Genomic DNA, 12131 nt, shown 5'->3' on the forward strand with positions numbered 1-12131 from the left:
CTTCAACGAAGGTACGCCCATTCACGCATGTCTGTACACAGAAGACGCTCTAGCTGAGAATCGAACAGGACAACGTCTTACTGTGAGGCGACAACGCCACCGCAGCACCACCACTGCAGTTGTTACTTGTTCCTCTGTATAATGTTTTAAATTAGTATATATACTTGATTAATTACTGTTGTAGGATTGTTTTTGCTTAATGTTGTTCATTTCATTTCATTTCTCTTCGTCCATTGCTTCATTTTCTGTTTGTGGGATTTATGTTTTCACTTTCTTCAGGTTATTTATTTATTTTTTTATCTTTTTGAATGTCTTTTTACTGCTTTTGATTAGGCAGTGTACTTCCCCTTGAGAGTTTACTGCTTTTAGTATTGTAAAATCTGTTTAAATTGTGTCAAAGTCCTGATTCCTGTTTTTGTCTGTTTTTATTGTTACTTTTTATGCAGACTTAGTGATGTACGTGAGTGGGGTGGGGTATGTATTCCATACACACATGCACACTTTTATTTATTTTGTTTAATCTGTTTACGTCTGTGTGTGTGTGTGTGTGTGTGTGTGTATATATATATATATATATATCTATATAGATATATATATATATATATATATATATATATATATATATATATATATTTACACACACACACACACACACACACACACATTAATTACTTACCAGAAAAGTCAGCTTGGGATACAGAGCTTGCCCCTTTTTAGTTAGGACCTGTGAAGAAGAGTTCCACACAAAATGACACAGTGCAAATACAGTCACACACAATTAGTACACTTTCAGTGCAAGACCTTTGTTGTCATTACAAAATATGACAATTTCATTTGCATGCTATTTGAGTACACAACACGAAAGAACACTGGAAACAAGTTTATGCAGATCAAAAATAGGTATAACATTTAGTACAATAGAGATTACCACAATTATGCACGAGTATATAATATTATTTGTAACATAGTCCTAGATATATTTATACAAAGGGTTAGTGAAAAGAACAAATGAGGAGTGGATTTGTGAGAGAGAAAAATCTGCGAGAGTGAAATAGAGTAGAAAGTAGAGGAAGTACACAATGAGGTGATCGTGGAAGGGGCCATATGGTAATATAATAAAAAGCTGAGGTTATGGCTTGAAAGATGCAGAAATAATTAAAGCTTATATATATATATATATATATATATATATATATATATATATATATATACACACACACACACATATATATATATATATATATATACACACACACACCCACACACACACACACACACATATATATATATATATATATATATATATATATATATATATATATATATATATATATATACACACAGACACACACATATATAACTTCTGAGTCTGTTTTATTTTGCAGAAAGACTTTGCTAGGAGTGCATAGCAATGCCATTATTTCAGTCTCTGGGGCTATGTATGTATGTAGTACCGAATTTGGTACTGAGCAGTAGAACCATGCTGTTGTACAGAGATTACAGACCATTGTGCATTTATCCTTCACAGTCACTAACAGATGTGCAGTCCACTGAGTCCTTCAGTGACTATACTAAAATCTGGGAGGTTTTCTACTACAGTTTTTGTATTATAGCTATATTGTATTGTTGCAGGCAACTATGGACAATGGTGCCAGTATTTCAGTTTCTTTGTCACTGTGCAAGTTGGTTATCAGTTTACAGTTGCCATTGCAGAAGGAGAGCAATATCCATTGTTATTACTGATGTTCTTGATTGTAGCATTCTTAGTGTTGAAAAGTATTCATTTTGTATCCATTTAATGACAGTGTTCATGTACTGTTATGATATTATAGAGCCTTCATTTATGGCAATGAGTAGAGATGCTAACCTGGCCAGTTTCCTTTTTGACTGTTAGCTTGCCCTTTAAAGCTGGATAATTTTTTACCCCACAGTGTTTTGCCCTGGCTGTCTGCTACTTAACAGCCCCTGTATACGTCTTCCATGCCATTCCATTCATTTCTTATATACCAGGATGAGAGAATACCAAGAGAGACGGTCATTAAGGCAGTCACTGGGATGGATCAGGTTTTACTCTTAGAGTCCTAACCCCCACTATGCAGCCCCATTACATACTCAGGGTTTGGCCTGCAAATGGGTATCTTCAACCTTTGTCCACTTTTTTTTTTTTATTTGAACAGCCAATGCAGGAGCCACCCGGTGGTGTGAACCTTGGCTCCAGATGATTGTCAGTGTTGAAGTGATCCCATGCACAAAAATAGGAAAAGGAGTTGTGGATGGATAGCTGGATAGATGTTCATAGCCTTTTATACTTCGGTGATATATAGACTGTGCTTGCAGTTTTTATAGTTTTTGGAGTTAACTGTTTAATGTAACCTTTTAATTTGTCACAGTAATCCATTTCTTAGTTTAGCCTTTCTGCTGACTATATTTTGTTGAATACTGCTTAGCCTACTTCATAGTATGATATTCAGTAAACAATAAAAAATACATATTTTGCTTGACTGTTTTGTAGTATTTTAGATCCAGGTCACACCAGAAAAGGTTACATTTTGGGTAACCAACTAACTGTGTTGGCCAACAATAAATAAACTGGCTTCATGGGTAGGTGTAGACTGCATAACATGACATATGTATATTGTGTGTTATGGATTTTTTATTAATTCCACCCTCTCGTAATACATCTCACTTAGTTAAGTGTATTAACTTTAAGAATCCTCCATTTTGTCTCTGCATGGCTCAAAACTGGGGATGATTTATTATACTGCTTTGCCCTGACTGCCTAGAACTCCTTGTCAGACACTTCTGGGGGTTCACTCTCATTGAATTGAAAAACAAATAGGATACTTTTTATAAAACGTAAAACAAGTTTCTACTTGTAGTACTGAAGTTTGGATCAACATACTTATTCCTCTTTTCCTTGATGTAATTTTAGAATTGTTAATCAAATTTTTTGTTTCTGTATGACTAACCATTTGTGAAAAGTATTTCTGTTTGCTCAGACCATACGTTTATATTCTGATTTGTGCTTTCAGTTGGTGGGCTCGTAGTTAACTCAGTGCATTTTTAAGCCATAGGTTCATAGATTAGTACTAGGCTAACTGCCCTTTTGGGCCATTTTAAGCCTAGCCAGTTACCCCATGTGAGAATCAAAACCCTCCACCTTGTGTCTCTAAGGAAATCTCCTTAACCATTGTGCCAACTTCCCACCCACCATAAAAATGCCAATGCATGCATATATCATGTATAGCTGTCTACAGTAATTATTCTGGTCTTTATTATTATTTGTTTTAATTTTCTGTCCAGATTTAGAACCCTAAAGGACTCTTCTAGTTTCTCAAAGTGGGGTATAATTTTTCACTCAACTGTACCATTCTCAGGCATACAGAAGGAACACATGCTTTGATTTTTTAGAATATTTGTAAGAATCTTGTAAGAAACAGTGTGTGTGTGAATCTTGGCAGTAATAGTTGAACTTTCACTGAAAAACGTGACTTGTACCAAACAGCTGACGTATTTGTTGAACTGATTATCGAGCAGTAGAATATTTGTGGGACTCAACTTTTTTGGCACTTGGACTAATATGAGAAGATGTCTTGGACCAGATGCTACTAGAAAGACCATTGAATAGAATGCTGCTTGTTTAACATTTGGGATGCGCTGCATTGTTGCTTCCTCTTGTGTGTTTTCCTTTTAGGTGCTCCAGAGCAAGATATTTCTATCCATTCTATTTGTGGTTAGACTTGTCATGTGACAAGTCATGTCACTTGTACAAGACAAAATGCAGTGACTTCATCTCAGAGAATGGGTGCATTTTATTATTGCTGTTTTAACCTCCAGATTACCAGGGTCGCTGCATGCCTGCATGACAGAATAACATTTCAGAATTTGGACCTAATGAGTAATGGAAGCAAAAAAGACAAATTTCATAAAGTGTGGCATTTTTTGCAGAGGTAATTTCTTTGGTACTTGCGTATTATCGCAACCAGATTTTCGCAGTTGCGGTAACACGTTTGTTTGCCTAAAAACAGATAGTGGGAGTTATGTTAAGGTGGAATTTGATGTTTTCAGTGGGTATGACTTAGTTTGTCCTTAAATTTGGTAAGGTAAATCAATGTGGAGATGTGAATCTTGGACTGCGTACTGTAAAGTTGGTTACACTGACGTTGTGCTGCAGAAAATGAAAGTCAGACACCTGGGAAAATGTTTGGTTGAACTTCTGCTGTCCTGCAACATGGATTACTAAGTTGTACAATACTTTCTTCAGTGAATAAGGCACGGAGACCTGCAAATCTTTTTTTTGGTAAATTGTTGGATTTATTGTTTAAAAACTGTTAAATAGAACTGAAGTTAAGGAGAATATGTATGTGCACACTTTATAAAAGTACGTGTACAACGGAGGCTGTTCTGTTTAGTGGAAGTCCGATAATAATTTTCTGGAGTTGTTGCCAATAATGGTTTATTTTTTGTATTCAGATGGTGTTATCCTTGTGGATACTACTTACTGTTGGACTGTTTAGTGAATGTTTTATGGCAGCATACTTGTGGATTGCTCAGTTGCTGGTTTACTGTTTGGAATGTGCCTAACACAAAACAGGACTTGAAAATGTGGTATGAGTGACTTGATTTTGGGAACGGCGTACCTTCAAAGAAATACTCATTTTTCAAATATTACACTGTTCTTCCTACCTAAACAAAGTGTTTTGTTTTAAAGATAACATTCCCTGTGTGATTCTGCATGCATTTCTGCTCTACATTACCGATGGGAAAGAAAGCGGTATTATTGCAAAAATCTGGTAGCGATAATACGGAAGTACCATTTCTTTATATATTTGCTGCTAAAACTGCCTTTGTATTTCTGATAAGTGTTCTATATTTAGAGTCTCTAAATTTCACTTATATGCAGATACATTAAAAAGTTGTACCGCATGGAATGTCAAGATTACACTTCACTATCAGGGAAAATATTTGTTGAGAATGTTTTTAACATAAGAAAAGTGCTTAAAATGTTTCTCACCCCAAGTGCTGTTAAGATAGTGTCTCACCCTAGGAATGAACAGGAAAGATGACGAGCCAGCAAAGAACATTAACAGTAGGTGAAAAAGTTTTAAAAAGCTGCTAGAATTTTACTGTAAAGCACTGGTAAACAAAAGGAGTGGCAGAACAGTTTTTAAAGCTCTTCATCCTTCAATGGGGCACTTTGTTTCTCCCTTCTGTCTGTTAGGACTTTGTGCTCCTACACTTTTTTGTTCTGTAAGTGATAGAACGTGGAACATATAAAGTTCCATGCGCTACAAAACAAAATTCTAACCAGTTCTGAAATAAGTATTCAACGTGGATGCCAAGATGCATCTCGCAAGTTTCACTCACAAGGTGGTTTTCTTGGCATCCATGGCTTGAACATATAATAACTTGGATGTGATCAGAGACACGGTCATAATCCTGCATATTATGTTGTAGTTATCACTAGAAATTGCACTTAGCATCACTGGTTAATTCCCAGAGTTCCAGCCCATGAATAGGGAATTGCATCTTTTTTAGTAACTATGAATCAGTGGTATTGGAAACTTCAGTTCATATATTGCTGAGTGCATATAGATTCATAGGTGTGTACTAGGCTAATGGCCCTGGAGCCTTTACAAGCCTAGCCCATAGGATTACCCTGGCATTGTGCCACCCGACCTTAGTTCCCAGTGCCTTTGTCGAGTAAAGCCACTGGAGTGATTCCTGGGGTGAATTTTCTATTTTCCATCCGCTCATCAAGATTTCTGTTGAAGAGGGCCAGTGAGGTGCTCTGCTTAACATGTATGGGAAGTCTATACCATAGCAAGGACAGTCTCTGGTTTACGAACCTGTCCCTCCAGCATGTTCTGTTGATTGTGGTAATGAGGTTGAGGTCTATGGAGCTTGTAGTATAAATCTTTTTGTTCTAGACATAGTACTGCTCCACATTTTTTTCAATGTGCCACTGATTTTCCCTTCTTTACTACAGTCCCTTTTCTGTGACAGACCCATCTACACCATCTACACCATTGCATAAACCTTCAATATATGCTCCTTTATATATTCTTCTACTGTTGTGGCCAAACCTCCTATATTGAAAGTACCAACTGTTGCTCCTACTGAGTCATCCTCTTTATCTACACCTGCTCCATCTGCTCCTCTCCATGAGCAACTTCAAACTAGTGTTACATTACTTCATGTTAGACCTTTAAATAAATCTGATATAACTTTTGTTTATTGATAGTACTGCCTCTACTACAGGAGATTCTGATAGTCCTACAGACACTACCTGTCAATTAACCCACACTGGAGTCTCAGTCTGAGCCTCAATTTAAGTGCAGGAAGACTGATTTAAAGCCAAAGGAGAAATGAGACCAAGTGCAACCCCCCCCCCTATATTGAGCACACAGACCCTTAATGTGACTAGCATGCAGCCTCTTCACAGGAGATTGCCGACTTAATGCTTGTGCACTTTAAAAAGGAAGGATGCGAGTTGTTTACCCTGGGCTTCTCCAGAGCATCATTTTTTTAATTTACTGGTGGGGATACTATTCTATCTCCTTTAGGAGGAATAGCTGTTTCAGTGTTCCGTATTGCTGTCTTAAATAAAACTTGATAAATTTTAACTATTACTGTTGTGTACCCTAGATGCTCTATGGTAACTGATGATTCCAGAAGTGGTTTCATTTCCAGAATTGAGTATGCCATGACTACACCGTAAGCACACGAAGAACTGCTTTTCCAATGTCAATCTTTTTGTTCTGATTAATGCTTCTGTTATTTGGCTTGCAAATTTCAACATTCATAGCAGATACATATTTTCATGAGTTCTTTATTGTGTTTTTTGTAACTTTGATATATTTGTGAAATTTGGTTTAGGGATACCCTAGATAATGATTTGTCTAAAACGGATTTTTTGTATCCTCATTGTTTGTCAGTGGATCATATTTCACCACCTTTTCTGATAATGTAGCCAGTTAGAAGGCTTTTCAAGCAGTTTTAATCAGGAAAGGAACTTTTAACAGGTATCACAAAATCATACCATATATTCTTGTCTTCAATGAGTGCATTGGGGAATGATGATCATGTGTTATTTTAGGGTAATTGCTTTCCCAGTCTTTATAGTGGCTCGATTTTATGTCCAAATATATCTTTGAATATCTTAACCATTGGTTTACCTGATGATAGTAGGTTATTTTTGAGAAGAAGTTATTTAGGATTTAAATTCATATAAGATTCTTGTGGACACACTGGATTGTTGTCCTGGGGCATAACAAAGCCATTAATTACCCTTTGATGAGTTTTTCTGTCATAAGACAAGATGAACTCATCTCAGATCTTCTTAGTTCTGAGGGAATATTATGTATTTCCCAAAATACCTTTGCAAGAGTAGATCAGGATCATCTCTTTGAGTTTAATGCCACGTCTTCTCAACTACCTGTCTCTTTAGTGCATAAGGTATTCCCTTGTTGCTCTTCTACTGCCTCTGCACAATTAGAGAATCATTTGTCATTTTCAGAGTCAGAAAATGCAATCAGGACTTGTATAGAGAGATGCCACCAATGGGTTTGAAGAGAATATTTTAAAGTTTTCCCCTAAACTGAAAAAAAAATCTATTTTCTGTCTGTTTTGAATGAATGATTGACTCATGGCTTCTATGATATCCCATATTAGTTGCATAATTATTGCTAGCATTTCCATCAGACCCCTGCCCTGCCCATTTCAGTTTCTTTAGTTCCCTATACCTTAACCAAACCAAAGATGATGAATAAAAAAGCTGGTGTCAAAGTCTTTTGCTTACTAACAGCCAGCCTTTCAGCTACATTGTACCCCATAACTGATAGGACCATCATGCTTTCAGAGTTTAGAGTGATAGCGTTACTGTTAACTGTCACAACAGTGCCACTTAACAAGATGGCTGATACTGCTGTTTCCCTGCTATTTTTTGTCCTCTGGTTTTAGTTATGCTGTATAATTTATCATTTTTAAGCAATTTTTATATCCCTCAGAGGTTCTTATTCATTTTTTTCTGGGTAGATAACTAAACGATTATTGGGGGCCATTTGTCCCATCTGGTTATCAGAGAAAGGAAGTGTGAATTAATAAATAAATGTTTAAGAGTTAGCTCAATATAAATGCTGTTAAGCTAGATGAAGCCATATCTAAAGTGGGTGCAGTCAGGTCATGTACCAAATAATTGCTTGCCTGACTGGCCTTGAGCACCTGCTGTTAATTTATTTACAATGAGTAGCAGCCATCCTGAGATTTGAAGAGTTGTGCATTTTTGCAGGCCGCATTCCTCTCTTCTGATAAATCTGTCATAGCAGAATTAAGCCATAGGCTGTTCCTGTTTTTGAATCTGCAGCATTTCAGTGCATGTTGCTTAACTAACTTTTGAAGTTGTTCCAAACATAAGTACCATATGGGATAAAAGATTTTTATTATCTGGCCTTTTGCACTAAGCCTAATTGCTAACTTACAAAACTTACCTAAGCTTAAAGCATTTTGAAATTATTTTAGATGTTTCACGCATGAATTGCACTTTTACTGTCTTTCATGCATTTCAAAGAAATTGGTGAAAGCAAAGTGACAGAGATGTCAGTTTTTGTTTATCTTTAAAGAACTAAACCTAGCGATAATATGTTTGGGACAGGTTTTATTTTATCTGCTTAATACAAACGAATTTCATGAGTCACGCTGTTATGTTTCCTCTATAATTCCAAACTAACTGACTGAGTGATAGTAAAAGTCTTTTGAAGGCGCTGCATTGAGGACTATAGCTTGACAGGTAATTATGACAGTCCAAGTTCTGTAACTTATTGTTCATTAGGACAGTGTAAGAGAAAGGGGTACAGTGTACATTAATCATAAAACAGTATGGCTAACAGAAAAAAATCAGTTTGATAAACAGGAGGTGCGTTTATTAAAAGATTACCATGCTTTCTGGTTGTTTATTTCTGTACAGTGACACAGCATTTGCATGGAGAGCTGTGTACAAATTGAGGTGCAGTGTACCATCACAGATAAATAACATGCTGGTGGTTGAACTGTCATAACACAGCTTTCTTTCACCAGAATAGTATACATACTGTACAGATAAAATACAATTCTGATTCTGTGTCTGGCATTATGTACGATGGAGAAAGCCCTAGGATGTCACTAAATCTTTTGTTAGTAAGGTGTAGCCATACCTTAGCGTATTCACTTGTGAAAGAACGTGTGCACGAGTGTACCTATGTGCACATTTTTGTTCATGGTTGGAAGAGGTTTACATGTTGTTCAGTAAACTAATATGAAATGCAATCAGTAATGCCTGCCAATAGCATGTGATTTTAGAAAAATAACACCCTCCCCTTTACACCTTTGGAAGCGCATTATTTCCCTAATAATACACATCCTGGATGATAAGTGCATAGCAAATTGTAAATGGCCTAAAACTGAACACTTTGGTACTCCACTGGAACTGCATGCTTAGTCTGAAATGCTCCTTCCTTTTCTGATGTTCTCTGTTATATTAAATATTCTTTTTTTGTCTACTTAAGTATGTAACAGTTCATTTTTAATTTTTTTTAGTGTATTCAGTATGTTGACATTTGGGATATATCAGAAACTTTATTTTTGTCATTGTACCTCTTGGCCATCAAGTTTCCCCTTGATCAGACATTGCCCATTCATTACCCTGCTCCAGGGACTCCACTTGAAGTCCAGGTAAGAGCTGTCCAAGAAGGGTGTCATCATTCTAGCAGCCATGAGTTTGCTTTATGGTCTTGCCAACATCCTGTCAGACAGCATTTATGAATGACTTGAACCTGTTCTTTGTCAGGGTGATGATCAAATCTCATCACATTGTGGCTCATAATGCCTCCCGTGTGTGTGTGTGTGTGTATGTGTGTGTATAAAACTTCTGCGTACTCCTGCTGAAGGTTGTCATTCATTGGTGGCTTGTTGAGACTACTGCCCCAAGCCCACCTTTCTGCATCACTCCTGCTTCTCCAGTGGACAGTGTGTTGTTTGACTGGCATCACCCTCCCTCCCCCGGATGGGCTTGCCCGTCCTCCATACCAGCACCAACAAGCACCAGAGCAACTAGTCAAATGTGGGTCACTGGGCTGTAGTCAAAGCATTATCCTTCTATACCACTGGTGCTACCTTATTAGACACTTTAGATAGACCCATACGTGCTGTGTAAGTAGCCAGGCCTTTCTTTGTGGCAGCAGCTGTTTGCCTAAAGAGTGAATCCAGGTGTGCAGAGCAGAGATTACAAGCTGATATTGGTCTGGATCCAGGAGCAAGACGTCTCCCATTTCTTTCTGTAACAGATCCTTTCCATTACTTTACAAAAGTGTGCATATTAAACTAATAGACTGATAATTGTCTAGATGTGAAGGAAACTCTCACGTGTGGATATGAGACATAATTTCTTATCATATTTCCTGTACACACCTGTTTTCAGCAAACTAGTAAAATCTAATGAGTGTGTGTGTGTGTGTGTGTGTGTGTGTGTGTGTGTATATCCCAAGATCATTAATACATCCCACAAAAAATTATATTTGATTTTATGCATACTGTTTAAATAAACTCAAAGAAAAGTGATGCATCATCCCCAAAATCTGATTCTCTTTGAATGATTTAGCAACAGTTTTAAAGTCTACTACCCCAGGTGATTCAGATGGGTTATGAGGTGTTACTAAAAACCATGGCCTTAAGCTTAATGCTAAAAAATGTGTATCCATCCCCTTTGGTAAAAATTCAGTTCCCACTAATTACCACATTGATGGGAGTCCACTGAAGGCATTATAAGAGATCTGGGGACGCAGGTTGACAGCAACCTCGCGTTCGACCACCACATTGCCACTGTGGTCAGAAAGTCCTTCTATGTGGCACATCTCATTACCAATGGTTTTGCAGCCAGGAAGAGAGAGGTCATCATCTCTCTCTACCCCTCCCTCATTAGACCAATCATTGAGTGTAATGCCCCATTTGACATGTACCTCACTAGACACCTGCAACAGCTGGAGAGGCCACAAAAGTACCTCACGAAGAGGATCTTAGGCATTAAACACATGTCCTACATGGACAGACTCAAAATACTCCAGCTGTTCTCTCTCTCTTATATCGCCTACTTAGAGGCAACCTTTGCTTGACTTACAAAGCCATGTCTGACCCAGCTCTGTTAGAAATGCTACATCTAAAGAAATCCCAATCCCTCTGCACCACACGCTCCGGAGACCTCAACCTCATTATCACAACAGAACATGCTGGAGGGACAGGTCTCTCACCCAGAGACTGTTCATGCCCTGGAATAGACTTCCCATACATGTCAAGCAGAGCACCTCGCTGTCCCTCTTCAAATCTTGATGAGTGAATGGGTAATAGAAAGTTCACCCCGGAGATCACTGCAGTGGCGCTAATTGATAGAGGCACTGGGAACTAACTTTGGACGGCACGATGCCAGGGCACTTCAGTGGGCTCGGCTTGTTATGGCTCTAGGGCCATTAGCCTAGTACACGGCTATGAACCTATAAAGAATAAAATTATCTTATTCAGTAGATAAACTTGCACAACACTTATACCTACCACAGGGAACCATTTTAGGCTACCTGATGGTCTAACTTTTAGTTAAGACTGGCTTTCTAAAATTATAATGAAGTTTGTAGTTTTCATGCAAAATCTTATAAAAATAAATATAAATCCTTATGTTAACCAACAAATAGTAAACTGCCTCAAAGACAGAACTCAGCAAATTAATATTTATGGATGTGGACTCATTGAAAAGGTTCATTAACAGTGATGACCCCATGGCTTGTTACTGAGGCCACACCAGTTTAGTATTTACTTCTGTGAAACCTAAGACTGATATCAAAAGCATTTTGCTGACTAAATTTGCAAGACAGTATAAACATGGAGCCATCAATAATTCCACTGGGACCCCCCCCCCCAATTCTGCAAGAAGGACTAGCACAAACACACACACAAAATGGTACCATAATAATTGTCCTAAGCTAAATGTCAAAAAGTGCAGTATCATCATCTTTGGTAAACACCACCACTGGTCCTTCCACATCACTGGGTACCCTCTTCAAAACATACTCGGTTATCAGACACCTGAGCCCATTTGTTGACAGTGACCT

General features: G+C 37.6%; 1 protein-coding gene across 2 annotated transcripts in view; it reads left to right on the forward strand.

The window, feature by feature from the left end:
* Positions 1-12131, forward strand: part of LOC122803337 (SLAIN motif-containing protein 1-like) — a 359055-nt gene that overhangs the window by 297847 nt on the left and 49077 nt on the right. The gene's annotated exons all lie outside the window — the stretch shown is intronic.

The sequence above is a fragment of the Protopterus annectens genome, chromosome 5.part1 (genome assembly GCF_019279795.1).
Source record: "Protopterus annectens isolate FY-2018-M chromosome 5.part1, PAN1.0, whole genome shotgun sequence".
Lineage (NCBI taxonomy): Eukaryota > Metazoa > Chordata > Ceratodontiformes > Protopteridae > Protopterus > Protopterus annectens.